Source organism: Eleutherodactylus coqui, chromosome 12, assembly GCF_035609145.1.
Source record: "Eleutherodactylus coqui strain aEleCoq1 chromosome 12, aEleCoq1.hap1, whole genome shotgun sequence".
NCBI classification, from domain to species: Eukaryota; Metazoa; Chordata; class Amphibia; order Anura; family Eleutherodactylidae; genus Eleutherodactylus; species Eleutherodactylus coqui.
The window spans coordinates 110,422,025-110,436,147 of record NC_089848.1 but is presented as its reverse complement, the minus strand read 5'-3'; the positions used below and the strand labels follow the sequence as shown (position 1 = coordinate 110,436,147).

The following is a 14,123-nucleotide window of genomic DNA, read 5'->3' as shown; positions in this document are numbered from 1 at the left end:
CGCCACGAAGGATGCAGCATATTACTATGCTGCACTCCGCCCCCCACATGCCAGCAAAAGAGCCGACTCTACCCCATCCTGCAACCTAAATAAAAAGGTATCTAGCCCTATGTCGCTAAGATGCACTCCGTCACCTCGCATCATCCCGCGCTCTCTTCTCTCCAGCTCCCAATGACGTATTGCTATCCCACCTAACGCTCGCACATGCTTTGATATCCTAAAATTAACGGTCTTCCTCACTCTCTCGATGGCTTCATTATCTCTTGCCTCTCTCCAAATTCTTCTGGCCACGATGTCTGACCAAACAATTATGACCCTCTTAAAAAATTCCTTGAAACGAAAAATGTCCGCTTTCATCAATGCTATCAACTCAGCAACCTTTATCTTCCCAAGGTCATTTCCTCCAGCGTGAATAACTAATATCACTCTGTCATTCTTCCAGCTGCTGATTTTTAGAACCTCCTGGAGCAGCCTGGGCCATTGTAATCCTCTAATACCAAGCCAACGCACTTGCACATTAAGGCCTAAGTTCACGCCAATGGGCCTATTTCTGGCTCTCTTTTCCGCCCAGTATACATAGGAGTGGCCCACCACCCATACTGTCCAATCCGACACTGTGAATAAAATAAAAGAACAAAACCAAAGCAGAAATCGCAACACCATAAACAATATTTATAGAACTCTCAGATCCGGCCGAACATATGACCGATATGCATCTGATTTCCAATGACCCACCTTCTTAACCCCCTCGATACCCATGCCGCACGCAAAGGCGGACGTCGCAGCTCCGATCCTAAACGAATGTGATCCGAATTCCGAGGGGTTAAGGCCTAGCATTCTAATGCTATTCCGCATGACCGCCGTAAATTGGTATTTAGTTAGAGGAAAACCCGACGCATGGCACAAAAACGGACCAGTCCCACAGTGTCTCTTGGCGAACTCCTTTACCAGTAACACCGGGCACCACTTTGTCCCCAATTTTCCTACCCTGATCCATTCTCCCATCCCGTATATGTCTGTCTTTGATCTTCTGACACCTATCTTAATACAGTCTTCGTCAATTACCACGTCTGAGAAAAACAGCCCCCCGGGCTTTGATTTGCACGCCGATACTAACTCCCCTATGCGTAATGCAGCAAAAAAGGCGATGGAAAAAGCCGCGCGGAAAAGCTCTGCTTCGGAAGCATCCGTGCAGACCGACTCCACCACGTCGAGAATAGCATTTAATAACTCAAACGTGATAGGGCGCCTGCCGTCCTTGGTCACCCTGTCCTTCTTCCACCCTTTTATTATTTGCCCAAAAACGAAGTCCTTCGTCACGTCTCTTGCCCCGTGTAAGCGCAACAAAAATGCTATGGCCGATAGTCATTTTTTCGCCGCATCCGCTGATGACCCGCTTTTACGCATTGCGGACAGGACATCTAATGTTACCGCCCTTGCTCTTTCTTCTGTTGGAAAAATTCCACCCGCCGCTGCTAACCATTCTTTCCATACTTTGTTATATCGATTCCATGTGGTACTTGTTACTGACGCTTTTACGAGAGCTAACAGCTCTCCTCTATCACTTCCCACAAGAAAGCAGGGCAACATACCCCCTCGACCTCCGCCGTCGGGTGCAGCTCCCTGAAATGTGACATCTGAAAACGAGAAAGAGCATCAGCAGTAGCATTCAAATATCCTGGTACATGTCTCGCTTTAAACTTAACATTGTGCTGTAAACACCGTAAGATCAAATGGCGTAATGCTGCCAGCACCAACGTTGAAGATGACGATTGCTTGTTGACCATTTGCACCACCGATTGATTATCTGACCAAAAACAAATATTACCGTTGGCCAACCTCTGACCCCATATTTCCATTGCCACCACCAAAGGGAAAATCTCCAATAACGCTGTGTTCTTTATCCATTTTCTTTCTATCCATGTATCAGGCCATGCAGCACAACACCATTGATCACCCAATATTACTCCGAATCCGTATGAACCAGCTGCATCCGATACCAAACCGATCTCCTCATTCTGCTTCTCCTCCTCCAGACATATTACTTGACCGTTAAACGAACTCAGAAAAACTCTCCATATGTGCAGGTCTGACCTCATCCCTTTTGTCACCCTGACAAAATGATGGGGTTCCTTTGCCCCTTTCGTTGCTAGTGACAACCGCCGGGAAAAGGCTCGCCCCATCGGAATGACCCTGCACGCGAAATTCAACAACCCTAACAATACTTGAAGTTGGTGCAGTGTTACCTTCCGAGAACTGCCCACCAACTCCACGACTTGGCGCAAACGCGCCACTTTTTCATCCGGCAAGTGGAAAGTCATTTCCTCCGTGTCGATTTCTATACCTAAAAAACCGAGCCTCGACGCGGGGCCAACCGTCTTCTCGTCCGACAAGGGGACCCCGGCTTTTTTCATCAAACTACGAAACGACGAAAGTAAAAACTCGCAGGCCGTCGAATTTGCCTGACCAACAAAAAGAAAATCATCCAAATAATGCAATACCGATGAGATGCCCGTCTCCACTCTTAACATCCATTCCAAGAATGAACTAAAAACCTCAAAATAATAACAGGAGATAGAGCAACCCATCGGTAGGCACATGTCAACAAAAAACTGGTCCTCGATGCTGCATCCCAGCAGATGAAAACACTGCGGATGCACCGGCAGAAGCCGGAAAGCCGATTCAATATCGGCCTTTGCCAACCAGGCGCCTTTTCCCGCCTGTCTAACTAATGCAACCGCGCAGTCGAAAGACGCATAAGACACCGCCGCTTGCTCTTTCGATATTCCGTCGTTGACTGATTCACCCGACGGATAGGAAAGGTGATGAATAAGTCTGAACTTGCCAGCTTCCTTCTTCGGTACCAGTCCCAAAGGGGAAACCCGCAAGTTCACGAAAGGCGGTTCCCGGAAAGGGCCCGCCATTCGACCCATTTCTACCTCCTTTAGCAACTTCTCCATCACCAACTGTTTATTATCGCGAGCGGACTTTAAATTCTGGCAAAAAGACGCCGACGAAACTGGGGAATGCGGGATAAAGAAACCTTCAGCAAACCCTGATCTAAGCAGGTTTGCTTCCAGTCTCCGGGGGTACCGGTCGAGCCACGGCTCCAGGTACTGGACGCTCACCGGCGTTCGCCCCTGTGCCGGGAACTCCCGTCGCTCGTTGGCGTCGGAAACAACGCAACGCCGTGTGCGAACCTCCACAGACCGAACATTCGTGCCGAAATTTGCACGATGCGTAAAAACGGCAGTGGCCTTCGTTGAAGGCCCAGCATGAACCGGACGGTTTGGGGGCCGCAGCAGCCTGCTGTCCACTGGCTCCTGCGGCCGATCCTTGAAAGTTATGTTTTACGGGTTTCTGCGCCAGGATCAGCTGGATCCAAACGTCTGTCGCCTTTGACGCCCAACTGATATGCTGTGAACCCGAAATTCTGCGACGAAAATCTTCGTCGTATCGCCACCAAGCCGATCCCCCGTGCAACTTATATGCACTGTGGATCGTGTTGATGTACACGAGCAATTCCGGGCCCTTCTGCGGCTGCTGCTTGCACACTACATGTGCCAAAATCAAAAAGGCCTGTAGCCAATTCCCAAATGTTTTGGCTACTTTGGGTTTTTTCTCACTCCCACGTTCAGTGAACCGTTCCCTGTCAACTGACACGTGTTCGACTGATAACAGCGACCATATATCCACGTAGTTACCATTTATAATTTTAGCTACCACTTCGTTCTCCAGCCCCGCATCCAACGGGGCTACTCCACAAAAAAGCGAGTCTGCTAATTTCAGACCCTCGCTCACCCCTGCCACCGAGGGCAGGCACCTTTGTCCTTGTGCTGCACCACCAACCTCGGGCGAGGCCGCCCTCCCCGGTTTATCATAGGACACTAGAAGCCCTTTGTCCATCTCATATTTATCCACCAAGGCTCTGAGAGCCACCATAAATTCATCCTTCCGGCTCGTGCCGGACACATTATCCCAAACTTTATTTAATTGAAACGACTCACCCGCCTCGTTGACCTCCGGCATAGCCAAGGGAACGTTAGGGGCGGGCAGTGATGTTTGTTGGTATTCCCGTGCGTATCGTGCCGTGCCACTTTCTTGGGGGACACACCGGCTCCTCGGGTTCCTAGACATTGTAGCCCCGCAGGCTGACATCCTGTTACTCGGTCTGCTCCCACGCTCTCCTTGTCTGATATCTGCAGAAGAAGCCGGTGACCGTGAAAACAAATTCCTCATGACCTGCATCTCCACCTCTCGGTTGCTCTGCCCTTCCCTCCAAGTCACCGCTTCTGCCTGACCACCCCGTACGAATCTGCTCCTCCTCATCTCCTCTCGTTCTGCTGAAGATGATGAGCAGCTGCGCTCCTCTCGCGCCCTAGCTGTACGTCTGCTCTTTGCCCCCTCTAACTGCCTGCACCTATCCTGCCCTATAACTCTACCGCTGCTATGATGGGGGCGGCTTAAGCTATTGTGCGCTGCGCAATGCTCCGGGGAGTCCCTCTCTACACTGCTGCTGGTTGAAATCATGAACTCCCTGCGCCTGGATAAAGTCACTGGTGGAGGCCCCTGGCCCCCCCGCGCTATGGCGCGAAAATTCGCCGCCTCTTCTTCGCTGTCTGCCGGCCTACTCCGCGCTGATGTGCGAAAATGCGCTGATTTTTCGCTCCCGGCGACCGCCCCATACCGCGCTGTGGTGCGAAATGTCGCTGTTTTTGGGCGATGAAATGATCGCCCCTTCCGCGCTGTAGCACAAAATTCGTCCACCTCCTCTATTCTGGCCGCTGCCCCCCCCCTATCCCCCCCCAAGTGCTGGTGGCGAATATTCTGCCCTCTATTTGACTGGCCCTTTATGGTTTCCCTCCCTCCCCCCCCACTCTCCCCCCCGCTACTCGCGGCGCACGATGAGGGAGATGCACTCTCTGGCATCTCCCTCCTAACGGTCGCTGCATCTCTGCGGCCGGATCTATATCCTGTGCGCGGAACCCTACGCGCGCCTGCTGCTGCACGTGGCGATCGCTCCGGGACCTCGCTCCTTGTTCTGCCGTCAGCCGCGGGGATACCTCCTCCCGTGCTGGACTTACCCGACCTGGATGCTGCCGTACCTCCACTGGTAAGTGCTATCCTCTCCGCTACCTCTGGCTCACCGACTCCCATGCGTTCCGCTGGTTCCGCCTCCTCCCTACCGCGCTGAGACCGCACGGCGCTGTTCCCTCCGAGTCGCTCCGGTCTTGGGCTGCTGTTACGTCCGCCTCTCTTCGCCACCGGGCTGGGGCTCAGTCGCGCTGGCGGGTTTCTTCTCCGGGTTGGTCTTCCACGTGGCTCCTCGCTGCTGGGCAAAACCGGCTGGCTGGTGCTTGCTCCTTCTTCCGCCGCTGTCGTCCCAGAAAGGTCTTCAGCCATCTTCACGAGCCAGCTTGTGCCCTGGCTGGCCACCACGTCCTTGATCATCCGCATTAGCTCCTCCATTCTTCAGCTGTTCTGGGTCCGTCTTCACTCTTCTTCTCCCGGTCCAGAATGATCTTCCTCTTCCTTCTTCTTCCTGTAAACCCTGCTAACTCCACCCCTACCCCTGGTCACTTCCTTTCTTCCTGACCCCTCCCCTCCAGTCCTCAGCATCTTCGCCAGTAAGCTTTGCTGCTATCTAGACACAACGATTATCCTTTAACCCCTTAGTGACGGAGCTTTTTTTGCTTTTTTCCATTTTTGTTTTTTCCTACTCCCTTTTAAAAAAACCGTAGCTCCTTTATTTATCCATCGACGTCGCTGTATGAGGGCTTGTTTTTTGCGGGACGAGTTGTATTTTTCAATGGCACTATTTATTGTACCATATAATTTACTGAAAAACTTTTTAAAAATTCTTAGCGGAGAGAAATGGAAAAAAACGACATTCCACCATCTTTCGGTGCGTCCTGTTTCTACGGCGCACAAACTGCAACAAAAACGACCTGATATTTTTATTCTATGGGTCAGTACGATTACTACGATACCAAACTTATATAGTTTTTCTTTTGCTGTAGTACTTGTATTTTATTTTTAAGATATTTAATTTTTTTCAATTATTTTCTGCGATCATTTTGTGCACGCAATACCTTTTTTATTTTTCCATGGACGTAGTTGAGCAAGAGCTCAATTTTTGCGGGATGTCCTGTAGTTTCCGATAGTATCAATTTAGAATACATACAACTTTTTGATCGCTTTTTATTGCATTTTTTCTGGAAGACAGGGTAACTAAAAAAGTGTATTTCTGGCATTCTTTTTTTTTTTTTCGGACGACGTTCACCGTGCAGGAAAAATAATGCACTACTTTGATAGATCAGACTTTTATGGATGCAGCGATACCAAATATATATTTTTATTTTATGATTTAGATTTTTTAGTAATTGATATGGCAAAAGGGGGGTGATTTAAACTTTTTTTTTTTTTTACAATTTAAAAAACTTTATTGATCTTTTTTCTTACTTTACTTTGAAGTCCCCCTGGGGGACTTTAACATGCGATGCTTTGATCGCTCCTGCAGTATGACGTAATGCTATAGCATTACGTCATACTGCTTTTTTACAGGCAGTCTATCAAGCCACCCTGTGTGGATGGCTTGATAGGCAGTCTGCTAAGGCAGCCCTGGGGCCATTCATTAGGCCCCCAGCTGCCATGACACCTGCACCAAACAGCGTTCAGGGCATTTAAAGGGTTAATAGCCGCAATCGGCCGAACGGCTGAGCACAGCTATTGCCCGCGGGTGTCACCTGTAATAAACAGCTGACGCCCGCGCTGTATGGAGGGAGATAGCGCCGCTACCTCCCTCCATACATGTCCTGCAACAGCAGGACGTAGTTTTACGATAGCGCCGTCACTAAGGGGTTAAAAGCCATCTTTAGAGCGATAATCATTGTGTGCATTTACATGGCAAGATGATCGCACAAAATTTGCTCAAAAGGCAGCTTGAGTGACAATTGTGAGCGTTCACTTTGCATAAACTCTTAAGTAGCTAATTATCTACTTAAGAGCTTATTAGTGTGTAAATGAAGGCTTCTCCTGTGTTCTCAGAGAGGGATACCAACTGAAGCAATACTATCAGCGGTATCCCGCTGAGAACTCAGTGTGCAGCGCTGATAAGGCTTATAGGTGCACAATGGCTGCATGTTTAGACACAAGGATTATCGCTCAACAGATGAAGAATCGTTGATTCTAAATGGGCCTTTACTCCCATTATCATTCAGTCTGTGCTTGAGGGTGCATTCAGACGACCGTATATTGGCTGGGTTTTCATGCCCAGCCAATATACGGCGTCACTCTCTGCAGGGGGAGGAGGCTGGAAGAGGCGGGAGCAGTGCTCTGAGCTCCCGCCCACTCTCTGCCTCCTCTCCACCCTCCTGCACTAATTTCAATGAGGAGAGGTGGGGCGGGGCGGAGCTAACTCCCACAACTTAGCCCCGCCCACATTCCAACTCCTCTCATTGCAAATAGTGCAGAGGGGCGGAGAGGGGGTGGAGAAGAGGCAGAGAGGGGGCGGGAGCTCAGAGCACTGCCCCCTACTCTTCCAGACTCCTCCCCCTGCAGAGAGAGACGCCGTATATCGGCTGGGCGTGAAAACCCAGCCGATATACGGTCGTCTGAATGCACCTATAAGATGTACAAGGTAGTGGCAGAAAACTAGGTAGATGGGAGGAAAACTGTTAGATTGAATGATTTTACATGGAAAATCATAAGCTAATAAAGCTAATAAAAACAGCACAGAAATTAAACAGTAAAATATATTTTACATTAAAATAACTTAAAAACATGTAATTCTCTCATTGTAAATTCCCCGCAGAGGTCGGGTGCCAATTGTGCTTACATTTATAATGGCTTTATAGGCTGTTGGCCGCATATAAAAAATATATTTCTTTTAGGTATTCTTTGTAAAACGTAGTAAGCAACGTCATAAAGTGAGATATAAAAGGAAAAGTAGAGGGAGAAGAATTTACGATTATCACCCTTGTCGGGGCATGTTATAAAACATCCAGCCAACAACTCCTGGTATCCTTTACTTACATGGCAGCGGTGTGATATACAGGGAATATATCGTCAAACCCTGACCTACTGGCCCCACCCTTCTATATAGCTGCGCCCTCTTGCTGCAGCCCACTTACGCTACGGGGTCTCCCACTGGATTTCCCTTTTTCAAACCGCTAATAAAAGGAACATAGCAAATATCAAGTAAGAACATAACCTATCGCTGTAGGAAAATGTGCAAAACTTCACACGACCAACTTGAACATAGCCAAAAATTAGCAGCATAGACAAATTCTACACTGGAAACCCATTTTTAGTAGATATCAGCACTGGGCAACGTATATTTTTCTCCCTTCCCTAAACATTTCTTCTTCTGCAGTGGCGTAGCTTTAGTGGTCACAGCCTGTGACCGGGCCCCTATGACAGGGGGGTCTGTGGACTCCCCTCGCCACATTGGTGACTGTCACATAATCCTGGGTTTCCCTACTTCTGACTACAGCGTGCTATGCAGCAGCATAGGAATCCACTGTTTTTCCGTCTGCTGCACTTTGGCGCAGTAGCTCAGAGAAGATAACGAAGACAGAGGAGGATGATTTAAGATGCACGCGTTGCTCTACGGCATGCAATGTGGATGAAAGGATGGCAGGCACAATGTGATAGTGGGCAGACATGCTGGGGCTACTTACTAAGTCTGGGGGCACAGAGGGGCTACTAACTCTGGGGGTAAAAAGGGACCTCACAGGGGACACTTATTAGGTCTGGGGACACAGAGCATCTACTTACTAAGTCTGGGGGCACTTATTAAGTGTAAAGACACAGATAGGACACTTAAGTATGGGAGGCAGAGGGGCCACTTACTAAGTTTGTGGGCACAGGGGGAAATGTATTAGGTCTGGGGCACACAAGCGCTACTTACTGACTGGGGACATAGAGGCCATTTATTAGATCTGAGGATACAGAGAGGCAACTTACTAAGTCTAGGAACACCAAGGGCCACTTATTAGCTCTGTGAACATAGAGGGACCACATGCTAAATCTGGGGGTATTCATTAAATCCAGAGACACAGAAGCGCAACTTAATAAGTCGGGTAGCACTTACTGAGTCTGGGAGCACTTAAGTCTGGGGACACAGAGGGGCCACTTATCAGGTCTGGTGACACAAAGGCATCTCTGCTAAGTCAGGGGGGTGCTGCTGAGTATGTGACCACTGACATCTTCCTCTGGTGTTTGCATGTGCTGTTCTATACACATCATAAAGGGGAGAGGTAGCACTCATAGAGGTAGCAGTGGCTGCTGCCACCAGATCGGATCTGCAAGCTGGGTGAGTGGAATGCCCTTAGGGATTATGTTCGGCCCAGAAGCCAATGGGGAGGGGTCGCTATTACGGGGGCTACTATGGGGGTCTCTATTACAGGGCATTATGGAAGACTCTGATACTACTGAGGCCACTATGGAGGTCACTATTATTACTGTAGCAACTATGAGGGGTCTGCAGTTCTACTGGGGCCGCTGTCAGGGATCCTATTAATACTGGGGCCACTATGCGGATCACCTTTACTATACAGTCTTACAATTGCAATTGTCACTTTGAAGACAACCATAAGGCTGATGTCCCCCTCAGTGAAAATGAGTTTGAGACCCTTGATAAAGAGGTTACTAAAGAAAAATAGCTGGGGTGAGGAGGGTTCAAGGTTCACAGTAGGGGCCCAAACTGAAGTCTGCCCCCAGATCCAGGAGCCTGTAGCAACAGTAGTAGGCCAAAGTTAGTGGGGCCCCTCCATAATGTTAAATGTTTCTCTCATGCATTTGTATTGTCAGTGTCTTACTGAATGGGTTAATGTATGGGTTATGTCTGAGAAATGTATCTGGTTGTATGTCATGTGACTGAGTTATATATATGTGGTTGCAAGGTGTAGTGCAAGGGGCTGTCTGCTTGCAAAAGTGAGAGAAGTCTGACATTCACACTTCAATGATCGTCTGGTGTGTGGAGAATGGGGGAAGCGGAGCGATTCCTAGTGCTTGGTCTGGGACTAGCTCCCCCAGAGTGTTCCACTACTACATTTAAGTACTGAGTATGAGAGAAGGACCGCTGCATGGCCAGAAGTCAAGGACTAGTAAATGTGAGTGTGGAGAGAGTAATAGAGAGAGAGTTGTCGGGAGTGCCATCACACAGATAACTGGGACTGTGGATCATCCGGATTACCCTGAGAGTTCCTCCCAGTCACACCACTTTATTTATTATATCTGTGCCAGCCTGTTGATCTTGTGAAGGTTCAACCAGTTACAATAAATGGACATTACCGACCGTTCCCAGCTTGTCTATAGTTTTCCCTGTGTGTGGACTGAGTTATTAATGGCATCCAGCTTCACCACAGAGGACAGAACAGTGGTGTCACGAGTGACAAAAGGACATTAAGGTGACTCCTGGTTACTTTTCCCTGTGACCTCCCCTGTAGTGACTTGGACGGGTCCTGTGCTACCCCCAGGGGAGGAGATGGTAGAGCCAATGTGACCAAAGTAATCCTTATCTTCCCCGCCATCTCCTCGACTGTGGGCCTGCTTCTTGGACACCGCACTATGCCCCTGCTTTTCCCCACTGACTGAGCTGCTTCTTCACAGCCTGGCCGGTGTTCACCTATTCACAACAGTAGGCACGAACTACAGTGGGTGCCGAGGGCTCTAGCGCCTTAAGGGGCCTATCAAATCTCTCTACTCCATGTAAGGAGACCAGTACTATAAATGAAACATTAGAGCTGAGGGCCCTGGTACAGATTTTCCCTATGTTGTGAATGGATCCATTGACTTCTGTGAGATACTGTTTTGGGCATGGTTTGTGAACTGTGCAGAGGGGGAGGGGAGGAGGTGAGCTGTGACATCACCTATTGTGAATGGTGTATTCTGTGTTATCTATATATAGGTGTCCCCTCTCAGTGTAATCCTGCCTGTGATGATGATGAGATGATGGCTGAGAAGTTTTCTCTACAGAACAGGAAGTGTCAGACTATTAGGCTTATTGGTTAGTGTGCAGGGAGAGGAGGAGGTGAGCTGTGACTATTGTGAACGGTGGTCCTGTGTTATCTATATATAGGTGTCACCTCTCAGTGTAAACCTGTCTGTACAAGGAGGGGAGGAGGTGAGCTGTGACTATTGTGAATGATGGGTCCTGTGTTATCTATATATAGGTGTCACCTCTCAGTGTAATCCTGCCTGTGATGATTATGAGATGATGGCTGAGACGTTTTTTCTCCAGAACAGGAAGTGCCAGACGATTATTTGGCTTATTGGTCAGTGTGCAGAGAGGAGGTGAGCTGTGACTATTGTGAATGGTGGATCCTGTATTATCTATATATAGGTGTCTCCTCTCAGTGTCATCCTGTCTCTACACTGATGGGAGGAGGTGAGCTGTGACTACTGTGAATGATGGGTCCTGTGTTATCTATATATAGGTGTCACCTCTCAGTGTAATTCTGCTGTGATGATAATGAGATGACTGCTAAGAAGATTTCTCTACAGAACAGGAAGTGTCACAATATTCTTAGGCTTAGTGGTCAGTGTGCAGGGAGGGGAGGAGGGGAGCTGTGGCTATTGTGAATGGTGGATCCTGTGTTCTCTATATATAGGTGTCACCTCTCAGTGTAATCCTGTCTGTACAGGGGGGAGGGGAGGAGGGGGGCTGTGACCATTGTGAATGATGGCCCCTGTGTTATCTATATATAGGTGTCATCTCTCAGTGTAATCCTGTCTGTACAGGGAGGGGGAGGAGGGGAGCTGAGAATACTGTGAATGGGGGCTCCTGTGTTACCTATATATAGGTGTCACCTCTCAGTATAATCCTGTCTGTACAGGGAGGGGAAGAGGGGAGCTGTGACTATTGTGAATGGTAGGTCCTGTGTTATCTATATATAGGTGTCACCTCTCAGGGTAATCCTCTCTGTACAGGGAGGGGGAGGAGGGGAGCTGTGACTATTGTGAATGGTGGGTCCTGTGTTATCTATATAGGTGTCTTCTCTCAGTGTAATCCTGTCTGTGCAGGGTGGGGAGGAGGTGAGCTGTGACTATTGTGAATGGTGGGTCCTGTGTTATCTATATATAGATGTCACCTCTCAGTGTAATCCTGTCTGTACAGGGGGGGAGGGGAGGAGGGGAGCTGTGACCATTGTGAATGATTGCCCCTGTGTTATCTATATATAGGTGTCACCTCTCAGTGTAATCCTGTCTGTACAGGGAGGGGAGGAGGTGAGCTGTGACTATTGTGAATGGTGGATCCCGTTATCTATATATAGGTGTCTCCTCTCAGTGTACTCCTTCCTGTGATGATAACGAGATGAAAGCTGAGAAGATTTCTCTACAGAACAGGAAGTGTCAAAATATTATTTGGCTTATTGGTCAGTGTGCAGAGAGGGGAGGAGGTTAGCTGTGACTATTGTGAATGGTGGAGCCTGTGTTATCTATATAAAGGGTGTCTCCTCTCAGTGTAATCCTGTCTGTACATGGAGGGGAGGAGGGGAGCTGTGACTATTGTGAATGGTGGATCCTGTGTTATCTATATATAGGGGTCTCCTCTCAGTGTAATCCTGTATGTACAGGGAGGGGAGGAGGGGAGCTGTGACTATTGTGAATGGTGGATCCTGTGTTATCTATATATAGATGTCTCCTCTCAGTGTAATCCTGCCTGTTATGATAATGAGATGACAGCTGAGAAGATTTCTTTGCAGAACAGGAATTGTCAGACTATTATTAGGCCTAGTGGTCAATGTGAAAACTGCATGATTTCAGGATATTTTTTAAATAGAGATGGTGACATTAAAAAATAAAATCACTGAAAATCCTTAAAAAATATATTTAACATTAACTTGCTTTTTTTTATGACACTTCCCCTTTAAGGACCTTTTATATATATATAGAAGTTCGTACAAAAATATTGATTTGCGTGATCATCAGCTGTGTGATGTTCAATCTGATCAGCTGACGAATAAACACTTGTTAATTGGCTGGTCACATTTTTCATGCAGATAAAAAAAAAAATCATCGCCGTTCGCAGCGCATTTTCCCGCTTGATAGAAGCGGTATTCTGCTGACATTGAGAAAACCGTATGGGGATGAACGCTCGTATCTGCGTCCATACATTCTGAATCGGCCTGGTTTTATTAACTCTTTATTTTCATCTTTTCCTGACTTTCTGTCTTGGTATTTCTGCCCACAGCAGGTTATCAGCGGCACCCATGATGCAGCAGGTCACCTTCCAACATCACGCTCCTAGGAAGATAGTTCTGTCCGGGCAGTAAGAATGTATCTGAGGCCACCGTCAGATGTTGCATGCATTGAACATATGCCTTGCCACATCCGAGATGACACACTGCGCTCCACTGACTCATGATGCCATGTAATAAAAATAATGTGTATGAAGCAGAGCGCTTGAGGAGACTATAAACCATCATCGTAAAGGCAGAGCTAATGACGGCTTCCTGCGCTGCTTCTCCGGCTCAAGATCAAAATGACAAAAGAAGGAAACCAAAAAAGAAGCAGAATCATAATTAGCTCCATCATCAAAGTGTTTTCTCGGAGGTGTCGTGTCACCAGAATGCGCAGTTAAGTCCAAGAGTCTCTTTAGTGGTTACAATTACATCTTAGAGGAACGGCGAGGACTTAGTACGACCTGAGAGGTCGCATTCGGTAAATCTTCCTGAAGACGTATAAGCAGATGGAGAACATTTCAGGGTCGTCAGCTTCTTACTTTTGCGGTAGAGATTGTCAGGCTCTACAGCAAGAAGCCTATTTTTGGGATTATCATATTAAGCGTCTGTCTATGAATGAGATGATGAGACTAATGGAAGCTAAAGAAGAAGAAATGTCTGAAGGAACCCTAATGTCTTAATAAATCTTCTTAGGAGTGAGAAGGTGGATTTAGATCTGGGCTCATCCAGGAGAACTGAAGTCTGCAAGCAGCCTTAACATGAAACGTGGCTTGCTTCACTCCATAGGAGGGTATATAATACTTAAACATTACCTGCACTTTCACCTTCGGAGCGCTTCTGCTGAAGACGGGCCCATATAGCCCCATGTAGTGCTTAGATAGCATTATATGGGGGCATCTTCAGCTGCCGGAAGTAGTCAAAAACAGCCGATGG

General features: G+C 47.9%; 2 long non-coding RNA genes across 2 annotated transcripts in view; one reads left to right on the top strand and one right to left on the bottom strand.

The window, feature by feature from the left end:
- Positions 1 to 13,892, top strand: part of LOC136586922 (uncharacterized) — a 57,922-nt gene extending 44,030 nt beyond the window's left edge. Inside the window, exon 2 of the long non-coding RNA XR_010787354.1 lies at positions 13,199 to 13,892. This is a non-coding gene — a long non-coding RNA (uncharacterized lncRNA). The remainder of the gene's footprint in view (positions 1 to 13,198) is intronic.
- LOC136586429 (uncharacterized) lies at positions 111 to 4,101 on the bottom strand. The gene is made up of 3 exons (XR_010787290.1): positions 4,008 to 4,101; positions 1,593 to 1,637; positions 111 to 614 (listed from the first exon to the last, which is right to left on the bottom strand). It is a non-coding gene; the product is annotated as an uncharacterized lncRNA (long non-coding RNA).
- Positions 13,893 to 14,123: the final 231 nt, after the last annotated feature.